This window comes from Myotis nattereri (assembly GCF_964212035.1).
Source record: "Myotis nattereri genome assembly, chromosome: 12".
Classification (NCBI taxonomy): Eukaryota; Metazoa; Chordata; class Mammalia; order Chiroptera; family Vespertilionidae; genus Myotis; species Myotis nattereri.
In genome coordinates this window covers 70,287,501-70,300,609 of record NC_138087.1, presented here as the reverse complement: position 1 = coordinate 70,300,609, position 13,109 = coordinate 70,287,501, and positions in this window count along the sequence as shown.

Genomic DNA, 13,109 nt, shown 5'->3' with positions numbered 1-13,109 from the left:
GTTCCACCTGTCCTTGGTTCCTCCTAGGGTCAGATGGCTAGTGGTTATCTGGGCTATGCGGTGCTCAAGGCTGCAAGCTTTCTGCAAGATATCTGCTAAGCACAATAAGTTTTTTCTCTGTCCTGTTTTATTCTCTTTAACCCTTTCAATGGGCAGGAGGGACTTGATATGGGTTTAGGAATGGCCAGGCTCTGTGAACCTTTCTCATGCCAGGCCTGCAGTACAGGTAGTTATGATTAGGGGGACAATTTCCAGGTAGGAGATGAGGCAGACTCCAGTAATAGCCAGCAATTCTGGAGAGATCAATGGGAGAAGTGCTTTTCCTGCTGCTACCTCCCACCCAAGTCCTAACCTTATTGGAAGGAACCAGGCAAAGACTTCAGTAGAAGCTTCCACCCTTAGAAGAGTCAGCTGCTAGCCTGAAGTTACACTCAGCTGTGAGTGTAAGAGGCAAGAGTTATAGGATATGTGAACACTAGCCCTAGGATAGGCAAGCAACAAGAAGAGAAAAGCAGAGCTGATAGAAAAAGTAGAAAATAAATTTATAATAAGCATAACTAACTGTCCAGTGAAAAGGGAAGGTGGAGATTTCATGAAGCAAAACCAAGAGACTGTCAAAAAGAGGGAGCAAGAGATCTTATAAGCAAATGGAAATAGTTATATCATGAAAATAATAACGGACCAACAGAAAAGGGACTGAACAGTAGAACCGATAGACAGTATCAAGGAGACTTCGGGGACCTGGAAGCTCTAGCTGTGGAAATCTCCCAGAATGCATCTCTGTCACCTGATATCCCTGTGTGAACACATACACACAACGGATGGAAAGGGATTGGTATTTTGATTTTCTGGAAGAGGAAGACATGAAAAACACCCTTTAAAACTTTCTTTCTGTCCTGGGAGGAAAAACAGAAAAAAAGACACACGATATGGTGTGACAGAATAGGTTTCATTTCTAAAACAGCAGCCCACTAATTGCTGCGTACAGAGTGAGAATAAGCTGAAGGCAGACAAGTGGAGAAAATGGTTGCGGGGGACTCTGGGAGAGGGGGAGTTTAATGAGAAGATACCAAATGAGAATTTAAGAAGTCTCGTAGTCTAGTCTTGCTACTGCCACAGGCTATGGCAAGTCATGTATCCTCTCTATACTTCAGTTTCCTCACTTGAAATACAGGAAACTGGCCTGACTCATCTCCAAGGTCCTTTGAAGCTCATTCTGCTTCCTGCACTACTGCTTTATATTGTGTAGCAGCTTTGGATGCATTGGACCTATTACATAACCATTCTGCACTTCAAGACACACACACACACACACACACACACATTTTATTTTGAGTCAATTCAGCATCAATATCTGACAAGAATGTAATGTATGTCAATCATTTAATGAGTGAATTACATGCCAGGTGTCGTGCTAACCACCTTACTGACATTCTTTTAGCTCCTCTTTTATTCTGACAATAACCCTGTGAGATCTTTGGAGATAGATACTATTACGCTCCTTGTTAAGGATGACAAACTAAAGCTCAGTTAAAACGTGCTGTGCAGGGAAGATCCAGAATTCAAAAACTGGGTTTGCCTGGCTCTAAAATCCATCCTTAAACTGCTGCCTGTGTTAGTCTGTCAGGTCACGAAATTGGGTGAAATGCAATTCCTTTTGTTGACATATGTTTCAGCTCTAACTGAGGTTGACTTAGTGACCCAGATCTTCTCCTTAATTGTAAAGCCTTGTGGTGATGTATCAGTGAAGGTGAATAGGAAAATATATGGAAATCCTCATAGAAACATTTATCTGACAATCCAGTTTGAAGTGTGTATTCCAGGAATGCATAGTAGACAAATGTAACCCTTCCTCTTAAATGAGAATATCTATTGAAAATATCATTAGTGTGATCATTGAACTAAATGAAAATTGTACCTAATGGGCTCAAATTTGTATGGATACACACATTCAGCAATTTCATGGAAAATTGCTTCCAAAATTACATCACTGGAAGGGACTTTCATTAATAATGCTCCTTGAGGCCACATGAATTCCTTTAGGATCCTTTGCTTCGTGCAATTATATGCACTAGAATCTCCAGCTTCTTAGAGGTAGACTTTGTTAATGAGAACATAGTAGAATTTTTTATTAATGAGTCTAAGTTTGCCATGGCCACAGCAGATACTCCCAACAACCAAAGGGAAAGAGGTTTCCAAATAGTTCTTTACTGCTTACTACATGTCTTCAATTCCATAAACTCTTGTAATCTTCAGAGCAGCTTTGGATGAAATGGCTTTATCCTTCGTTTGTAGCAATAAGAAAGAAAATCAAGTCTCAGAGATGGTGATTGATTCAGTTAAGGTTAGGGCCAGTACATAGTATAGCTGGGACTTGAACTTTTCTAATTATGAGAGGAAGGGAAATGTGATTTTCAAAAAAAATTATCATGGATCAGGAGCTGGGTCAGAATTTTCCATGCTGTTAGAGGAGCTAATTTTCCATGTTTGTTTCATACATTCTTTTTCTGATGAATATTTATAAGTTGCCATGAGGTATTCTTGGTTCACTGAATACAGTGATGAATGAGATGGACACATGTTAGTAAATGTCGGGGGTAGAATTTGAACCCAGTTCATATGAACGTCAAGCCTTTTTCTTCATCCCTCACTGACCCACCGATATTTTTTTTCATTACATTTATTGGGGTGACATTGTTCAACATGATCATATAGGTTTCAGGTGTGGGTTTCTATGTTACAAGATCTGTATATTGCACCATGTGCCCACCACCCAAAGTCAGATCTCCTGTCACCACATATTAGGACCCCCTTCCCTCTGGCAACCACCACGCTGCTGTTTGTGTTCACGAGTTTGAATTTTATAGCCCACGTATATCAAATTTTTCTCACTTAGCAATTCCTCTCCTGGGAATATACCTGAAAACTTTTTGAAATCATACATTTGCAAAGATATATGTACTTCTATGTTCATTGCAGCATCATTCACTGTGGCCAAGACATGGAAATAACCAAAGTGTCCTGCAATAGATGTGGTATATATAGACAAGGCAATACCACTCAACCACAAGAAAGGATGAAATAGCACTATTTGCAACAACATGGATGGACCTTAAGAACATTATGCCACTAGAGAGTTTTACTATCTTCCTTTACCTCTCTTAATTAAAGGTAGAGCATATCCTGTGAAGAACCACAGATGGGTATATTTATTTCTGCAGCCAGGTTAAAAGACCAGATATTTCCAAATCCAGAATGATGGCAAAATAGTGGTGTGATCTGAAGCACACTTGCAGGAATTGGGGACTAAAATTTTTTTAAAGATTTTTAAAAAATTGATATTTAGAGAGGAAGGAAGAGGGAAAGGAGTAGACAGAGAGAGAAAGATCAATGTGGGAGCATAATATCAATCTGCTGCCTTCTGCACACCCCCTACCGGGAATAAAGCTAGCAACCTGGGCATTGCCCTGCCTGGGAATCGAACCAGCAACCTTTCAGTGTACAGCAAGACACCCAACCAACTGAGCCACACCAGTCAGAGGCGGGAGGGGCAGAAGGGCAGCTAGAATTTGAGCTGAGGGCCTGCTGACGGTTGACAGAGCACAATGCCTGCGCCCTTCTCCATTCAGGTAATAGACACATGCACTACGGACGGAGCGAGAACACGGCTATCCAGGAAGAACTAGCTAGAAAGAGACCGGGGTCAGACTTTGTCTCAGTGTCCTTGAACCTCATTGGCCTCAATGTGCCTTTTCTGGTCAGAGACCCTCCAAATCTTAAGGTATCATTAGTAACAGAATTCAAGAATCTTCAGGGGGAAAAAAGTATCTTGTATATTTCTGTCTCATTGACTCTCCATCTCATTTCCAATCTCATCTAAAAACATCTTTTTCTCTCCTGACTGCATCTGCTAATTGCCCTCTCCCCCAGCTATTATTTAACTGAAATATACCCAATCACCGTAACAAGGATATTTAACTTCATGTGGTGGCTGAGACATTGTTCTTAATCAGTTTAGGTGAAAATGTAAGTGGCTGAGGTTCTTTGACCAGAAGGGTCTTTATGAAAGGTCTTGTCAATCTCTCATCTAGGAGAATTCCTAGTCTTTTAAACCCATGCCTCCCGAGAGGATGGCTTGAATTTTTCATTTATAGCTATATTATGAAAATTAAATAATCATTTTATTTTAGTTTCCAAATAAACATTTATAATATTTATTATTCATTTCCAAATTATACAGGGTTTTCCTACCCTGTATTCCCCCAGAAAGCCTATTATATCCCCCCTCTGCACCCAATTTCAAATCTTGGCTTTACCACTTTGTAGCACTGTGTACCTTGACATGCGACTTAAATGTTTAAAGTTTCAATGTTCTCATCTTCAAACTGGGAATTATATATGTATGTTGAGGGTTCTCCCAGAATTAAATACAATTCTGTCTAGAATACTGTTTGTATAATAAAACAGTTCACTTCACATTAGCTCTTACTGAGTGGAGGGGCTTGTGTGATTCTGGGCCAACTTAACACCCTGCAGATGGATCATGAGAATTCTTGCTTCACATTACACAGTGTTTTTACAAAGTATCATACTTTAAAAAGATAATAGCTGCCCTGGCCGGTTTTGCTCAGTGGATAGAGTGTCGACCTGCAGACTAAAAGGTCCCAAGTTCAATTCCAGTCAAGGATACATGTCCAGGTTGCAGGCTTGATCCCCAATAGGAGGCATGCAAGAGGCAGCCGATCAATGATTCTCTCTCATCATTGATGTTTCTATCTCTTTCTTCCTCTCTCTTCCTCTCTGAAATCAATAAAAATATTAAAAAATATTAGCTAGTAAGAACATGAATAACTTCAAAATGCAATGGTTATTTAATTTTAAAGCATGCCTTTAACATTTATGTAAAATGTTTTTTGTACTCATTCAATAGAAACTTATCTGGCCACTGGATAAAGCTAGCAATAAAATTACTGGTCCGCAATGTGTTAAAATCAGAGCAGTTCTTATCACAACAGAATGCAAACTCCATGAGCAATGAGTCATTGTCTGATTGATGCTATATTTCCTCAGCACCTGGAATTACGCCAAGCAATCAAACTATCTGTGAATGAATAAATATCTTTCACCACTATACAGTTGGTTCGCGACTTAAAAGATATTTGTAAATCTTTGATTTCATTTGATCCCCACCACAGTGTTATGCACAAATATGGCAAAACATTCTACCTGGACAAGCTCAGGAGAGTTTGTTCACTATAAATCCTGTTGCCTTGCGATTCTGCCTAGAGATCCATGCTAGCGTCTGGATTATCCTTGATGCCGCCCATCCTTCTCCTCGCCACCCACAGACAGTGAGTGACCAAGTCCTAATACTTCTGCCTCCCAGTTTTTTTTTTTTTATGAAATATTACTGTTGCCATTGACATAGGTCAAATGGTCGGTATTCACCTGAACTGCTAGCACAGGTTCTGTTGTCTGTCTTCTGGATGCCACTGCCACTCATGCACTGGCTCATTCTGCAAGTATCTGTGGAGCATCTACTCTGAGAAAGGAACTCTATTAGGTCCCCACAGGAAGTGCTGAATCAGATGTGACCATGGCATTTATGTATCTTATATTCTGCTGGATCTTCTTAGGACACTCCGTGGACCGTTTCTATTGTCGAGTGACCACCCCACCCATTTGTATACACGATTCCCGACATGGCATTCATAGTCCTTCCCTCGCACTGATCTCTTCCCCTCTCCAACCTCATCTCCTTAACGACCTATTAGGCTTCCTACCATGCATCTTGACACAGAACACTCAATGCCCTAGTCAGATTTCAGTTTTCCAATTTCAAGAGTATGCCATGCTTTCCCATGCTCTTAAACGTACTGTTCTGATCAAACCACTCTTGTCACTTCTCTAACAGAAGCAACTGTAATGGTAATATCTACACGCTGAGGATTTCTCTTTTGAGAAGCACAGTACTAAGTACACATAATTTCATCTCATTTAATTCTCAAAAGACCATTTTATTTATGAGAAAACTGAAATGGAAAATGGGAAGTTAATTAACTTGCCCAAGATCACAGTGCTGGCCAGGGGGCAGAGTATCATTCCAAACCCAATCTGACTCTATCTGAAGCCCCCATGCTCATAACTGCCCTGCTTTATATGGGACTCATTCTTTAAGACCTTGTCTAAAAGCACTTAATCTATGAAGTATTTCCTGGCTTGTGTAGTAGGAGAGGGGAGCTGTTCTGTCCTTGACATTTATTTTACACATACATCTATGGTGGCAACTTTTGAATTTCTTTTATATAAAAAAAAACACACACACACTCATGATGTTTAAAAGTCTATCTCTGCTGTTAGCTCCGTTGATGTCACTGATTTAGAGTTATTTATTCCATATTTCCAAAGTTGAACACAGCATCCAATCAATGACAGGTTCTCGATAAGTGGATGCTGAGTAAAAGATTGAGCGCTTACTTATAGGAGCAGAGTGTCAATAACAGAGAAATAAGAGGCAGAGGTAGGTGGCAGTGGCTGATGAAGGCTCTGCCCACCAGATCATCACGCATGTGTTTTGCCTGATTTGAGAGAAAACCGAGTAACATTTGCTTGGATAGTGGCGATGAGACATAAAAACAAAACCGGAAATTCTGCTGTCTGCATTTTCCACTTTCCATCCAGTTGTTTTGGCATTGGCAGGGACACTCAGAGCCACAGGTCAGGGCTAAGTTCGCCTGGGCTTACTTGCAAAGTGTGCAGGCTTGTTTGGGGAATTCTCTAGGGAACAGCTAACCAAGCGACCTTAGCTAGCAACTTGAAACATAGCTGTGTGAGGATATAAAAAACAAAACCTACTGAGTTTGGAAGCAATGTGCTCTTTATTTTCCTTAGCTGGATTTGATATATATTTTTTTTTAGTTTAAGACAAAGATTGAAGGTGACATGTCCTGCTTTGGTCTAAAGGCTGGTTGAGGAGTGACGTAAAAACACACAACCCATCAGTAGTAGACTGATTACACTAATGGTCCCAATTCTTTGCCTCTCAAATTTGTACCCTTGGCCCTACTGCTCTGCAGTGCTTCCTACTCTGTCTCTGGACCAGGCCACGGGACTGGGCAGATGATAAACTATTATGGTTTTCCCTGGACTGTCTTGGCTTTAGCCATGAAGGTCCTGCATTCTGGGAAGCTCCTCAGTCCCAGGAAATCCCTTGGCCAGGAAAACCAGTATGGCTGCTCATCCTACTGGCCAATGGAAGTCACCATGCAGAGACTATGAAAGAGCTTGCCTGGTGGGCTTGCCTTCTCTTTTCTGCCTCCTCTATCACCATGGAAACATGCCCAGGATAGCCTGAAGGAGGATGAGAAACAAATGGGGGAGAGCCAAAGTCCTTCCAGTTAGCCACAACCAGGAGAGCCCACATCTGCACCAACCTAAGGACTCTGAGGCCCTGCTAATAACACAGAGACATATTAGACATGGACCCAAGCCACAGAGACACTGAAATATGTGAATCAAAGCAAAATAATAAGTATCATAAGAATTCTGCCTTTACAAACCTGAAGGAAATCATGAGAAGAGATTCATTTTTTTCCATGCTAAATTAGTGAAATTATGACCAGTGAGTAGATTCTATAGAAAGATAAATACAGATGAAATTAGATTTCTTTATGAGGAGAATGTTCTAGCAATCACAGTGGTGCAATGCTGTCCAACCTTGGCTCCTTGGTGAAGTAATGAGTGGACCATCAGTCATGGATGCAGAGGCTGGGAAGTGAAGTGACAGGATTGCTGTAAAGTATTCAACTCAGCTGCTATTTATTGAAGATCTCAAATATGCTGAGCATAAAACCAAGCTCTGTGCATACGTCATGTGCCCATAACGCTGGCCCTAGTTGGGGTAAGATGTTCCAGGCAGGGGACTTAGGGTATACAAAGGCATGGAGACATGCAGAAGCCTGCTGTGTCTGGGTCTTATTAGACTGTGGTGTGTGTGCACAGATACAGTGCGTACATGGGTTTGTAGGTGAGACTATGGAGATGGGTAACAAAACAAAAGTAATAGCATGGTGGGTGTGTATTATGTCAATTTAGCTAAGTTGGTACCAACACTAATACCCACCACCTTGGGCTGCTGTCAAGATTAACGGCAAAGAGGTATAAAACGCATCTAGTGCGTTAGTTTTGAATGTGACAAATGCATAAATGAATGCTGTTCCTGCTGCAGCTGCTATTCCTGTTTCTGTGGTTGTTACTGTGATCTCTTCAAAACTTGGCATTCTCTGATTCCTTTACTTCAAGCTGTAGTAGTAGCTTCAGCCTTCAGTGAGGAAGTAATATTGTATCTAAAAACCATCCTTTTATAAATTAACAGGGCCTGCCACCCAAAAATTACTATGTAGGTGGGTAGTGTAGCAGGAGTGGGCATGGAGAAAAACAGCTCTATACCTGGGCTCTGTTCATGTTGATTTCTTTAGTGCGGGGAGGACCAACTCTTACCCCAAAGGAAGCGTCTCACTTGGATTCAGATAGCAGCCGACAACATCAGCTCAATAGGTCCACCCATGGCCCAAGGGCTGGAGAATATTAAAGGTTGGGAATTAAAATCTAATGCCTGCCTGCTTGAGAAATTAACTCAGTTGGTGATAGAGAGTTATTGGAAAGTTACAAGAAGCATGGACACCTTCCCAGGACTTGATGGTGCAAACAAATTGAGTGGCATTTAACATAACTAATTGTTAATGAAATGGAGTATTAATTGTGTTACATTAGTTCCTTCCCTTCAGCAATAGCTACTTGCTTTGACGGAAAGTATGTGCATCTGAATAATAATACAACACTGGGGCTTAAAGGTGTATTCTAGATGAGCGCAGCCCTCTACTTGTACAAATGAGGGAACAGAATTGGAAGGATTATAGGCATATAGATAAATGATAGGAATGCATTTCTATCTTATTCTTTCCTGAAGGTGTGTTCTTGGAGAGGTTAGGGGCAGTTTCTTTGATTTCCTAAACGGTATCATTTAGTTGTTATGAGCACATATATTGAAATCACACAGGACTGGATCCAATTTCACCTTCACTGCTTGTTTACTGAATGATTCTGGATGAGCTGATTTTCTCTAAGCCTGTTTTCCCATCTGTAAAATGGAAATAACATGCATTTTTGTCATAGGTACAAGGATTCAAGAAATGCTTGGTCCATAAGATGTGACCCGTGAACTGCCATTTTAACATTATTTTATATGCAGATTCTCAATGTTATGTCCTGTAACCTAGTCAGAAGTAGAATATGTACATATTGTTGAGGATTTTCACCCCAATTATGCACTTTTCTTTTAAAAAAAATAGAGGCCCGATGCATAAAATTCATGCAAGGGGCTCCGCCCTCCCAGCTCTGGCTGCCTTAATCCTCGCAGCCTGGCTGCCTCAGCCCCAGCTACCTAGTGGCCCTGTGGTGCCACCCACTGGTCTTTCTAGAAGGTCATTCCAGAAGGTTGTTCCGCCATCCAGTCTAATTACCATATTAGCTCTTTATTATATAGGATGTTTACAGTTTTTTAGTGAATCAAGTTTAATTATAAGATATCAAGTAATAACATTTCCCACAACAAATGTCATATTCTGGCTTTGCAATCCCTGAGGACCAGGCCACCTTAATTGGTCTCCAGGTTGGTTTATCACAGTAAAAAAAGAAAAAAAATAATAAGTCCAGAGGATTCTTGGGAAGAAAGAAGTATATATCAACAAAGATCACAGGCACCCCTCCCCATAATTATAACATGTACTCAGAATGTTAGTCTCAACACCTGATCCTAAACAATAGGAGAATTAACTTTTCCTTCATTTTATGAGTCCCACCATCTTTACTTTGCTCTTTGACCTTTTGTGAAAAAACTTCTCTCACAAGACCTTGGAGGTCTTCACCCTATGAATGTTCCTCATTTAGGTTTTTCTTTGGGGGCGGGGAGGGGGCAGATAACTAAATTGCAGGCTTGGTCAGATTGTCAAGACCAGGGGTATCTAGGATGATGGAATAGGAAGTGTTACAGCAGGCAGGCAGAACATGAAATAAGGCAGGAGGTGTAACAGAGGGGTAATAGAGAAATAGGGCCTGGGAGCTGGATCATGGGCAAGATGTAAGGCACTGAAAGGGTTAATGAGAAGTCTGGATCCAGTATAAAGAAACTGAGTCCCGGATTCTTTGCCAAAGAAGGGGCTCTAAAACTGGGAAGCCAACAAGATAGTGCTTGGGTATATGAACAATTTATATAATGGTCCAAACCAGGGCTAAGCATGCCTGTCTCATACCATTGTTTTTAGCTTCTCACCTCGGGGGGAAAGATTCAAACTGACCTTGTTGAAGGCTCAATATATATTAGGAATATTACTGCATGACCTCAATTTATTCATCAATTTGAAATAGGCATTATTAAAGCTCAAAATACTTGATTCCCCACAGTTCCATAACTAATAAATACTGGAGCCAGGATTTGGCTGTTGGACCTATACCTGCATGAGTATAAAGCCTGACCTCTATCGACCATGCAAGATTAAGCATGGCATACTGCTAGAATTGCAGATAAGGATCAAGTAGCTTCAGTTTGATAGCCATGTGTAGTGGGGTGAATAGAATGAGATTCAGGGTGTTCATCCTGCAGCATGTTAACAAGCCTATCTTTAGATGGGAAATGACAGCGTCACTCTTCTTTGGTTAATCCTCTAACATGATGCTGGCCAGACCCTCCGTCATCGCTGAGACTTGAGAAATCATATTTGAAATGAAGGCTCAGAGCTCATGAAAGATTTTTATTTTTTGAGAAAGAATGGACTACTTCCATTTGAGTGGAATCCAGCACTTTTTCACCGCTCTTGTTCACGAACTTCTCCCATGAAGATCATAAATGGGTGAAGAGTACTTAGAAAGGTTTTGAACACAGATCAGACCAAGACAGTTTAACTCCACTCTCACAGGGCAAGTGGTGATCAGTTTCAAAAAGCCTGAGTTGGAGTCCTGCCATTAGCCAACGGTTTGGTTTGGAACCCAGTCTCACTTCCCTGTACTCACTCACCCTCTTCTGTAAAAGGCAGAACATACTTGACCCACTTAATACCCTAGAGTTCTGACAGAATGAAGTATGCTCCAGATACTGTTGTAAACTCACTGTGCACCTGTAGAGGTGGACAAATTTCCTTTAGGAATAATGGCCAATGTTTTCATTTGCCTTGAACTAGAGGATGCCTAGGAAAGGGGAAATCAATTCTCACACTCTCTATTGACAGGGAGGCAGTGCTGGCCTGTGAGAGGAACGGTGACCACAAGTAAAGGTCTCTGGATTGCCTCTCCTCTCTTGCGCACTTTAGCAATGTGACCCTAGGCAATGATTCCTTCAGCTCTCCAAGCCTTAATTTCCTCCCCTGTTAAATGGGGGAGAGAATCTAAAACCTAGTAGACTGGTTATCAACTTGGCTGCAAATTAGACTATCCTGGGGTGTTAAAAAACCCCAATACTCAGCAGGATCCCCAGATTAATTAAACCAGTACCCCTGAGGACAGGTACAGGCACCAGTGTTTTTAAAACTCTCCAGGTGATTCACAACATAACCATATTCAAGAACCATTGATTATCATGGTGATTTTAAAGTCAGAGCCCTTCAATGTTGAAATTCTAGCATTTTCTTAAATATATATTTTATTGATTTTAGAGAGAAAGGGAGAGGAAGAGAGAGATAGAAACATCAGTGATGAGAGAGAATCACTGATTGGCTGCCTCCTGCATGCCCCCTACTGGGGATCGAGCCCACAACCCAGGCATGTGCCCTTGGCCAGAATTGAACCTGGGACCCTTCATTCCGCAGGCTGACGATCTATCCATTGAGCCAAACCAGCTAGGGCAGAGATTCTAGCATTTTGAGAGAACCTCTGGTTACCTCCAGGTTGGTCCATCTCCAATTCTTTTGGAGTTAGGTTATGTCATTGAGAATCGCACATACATGTTGTATTCATTTCCTGGGGCCGCTATAACAACTACCACAAACTGAGTGGCTTAAACAAGAGAAATGTATTGTCTTACAAACCTGGAGGCTGGACATCTGAGATTAAGGTGTTGGCAGGTTTGGTTCCTTCTGAGGACTGTGAGGTAGAATCGGTTCCAGGCCTTTCCCCCTACCTCCTGATGGCTCGCTGGCAATTGTTGGCATTTCTTAGCTTGTAGAAGCATCACCCCAACCTCTGCCTTCCTCTTCACATGGCATTATCCCTGGGTATATGTCAGTGCCCAAGCTTCCCCTTTTTATAAGGATGCCAGTCATTGCATTAAGGGTCCTCCCTACCTCAGGATGACCATACCTTAATTAACCATGTCCACAGTGCCTCTATTTCAGAATAAGTTCACAAGCTGAGCTTCGGGTTATAACTTGAGCATGTGAATTTTAGGGGGACACAATTCCATCCATAACACCAGTACCTGGATTTCAGCAATTAGGAAAGACATGGTTTGTGGTGGGTGATCTCTTGCAATGCTCCACAGGACTCATTCTCATGCACAACAGAGCACATTCTTACTCTCTCCCTGAGGTCCAACCCCCCACCCCTGCCAGGTTCTTAGAATTCTATGCTCCTGACTGTCCCCTCATGTCTCCTCCAATGATCCCTTGCCAACCAGGGAGACCCTAGCCCCTTCATTTGCCAGTTTAAGAATTTTCCTTTAAGCACCTCAGCCCCCCTGCCAACCACCTCTAGTTATTAAAATGCAGCTCAAGATGTCTCACTCTGGCTGTTACATTATCATTCCTCGTTAGAGACTCCTCCAGGGCCCGAGACATCCCTGCACTAACTTTATAATTACAAAGTCAATTTCTAAACAGACATTTGCAAATAAGTCAATTTAAATACCGAGACTTGCAAACAATAATTAAGCAGTAGCTTCTTTTTTAATATCTCTATATATAATTAATGCCTGTGGGCTTTTCATTTTACCTTGCAACTGGATGGTTTGCAATTGTTTGTTGAGCTAAAGTGTTTTCTGAAAGCAAATCAAAGCACTAGGGAGATTTTGAAAGTGATTGAAGAAAGGGCTTTTCTTCTTCCGCCTTCATTCCTGTATCACC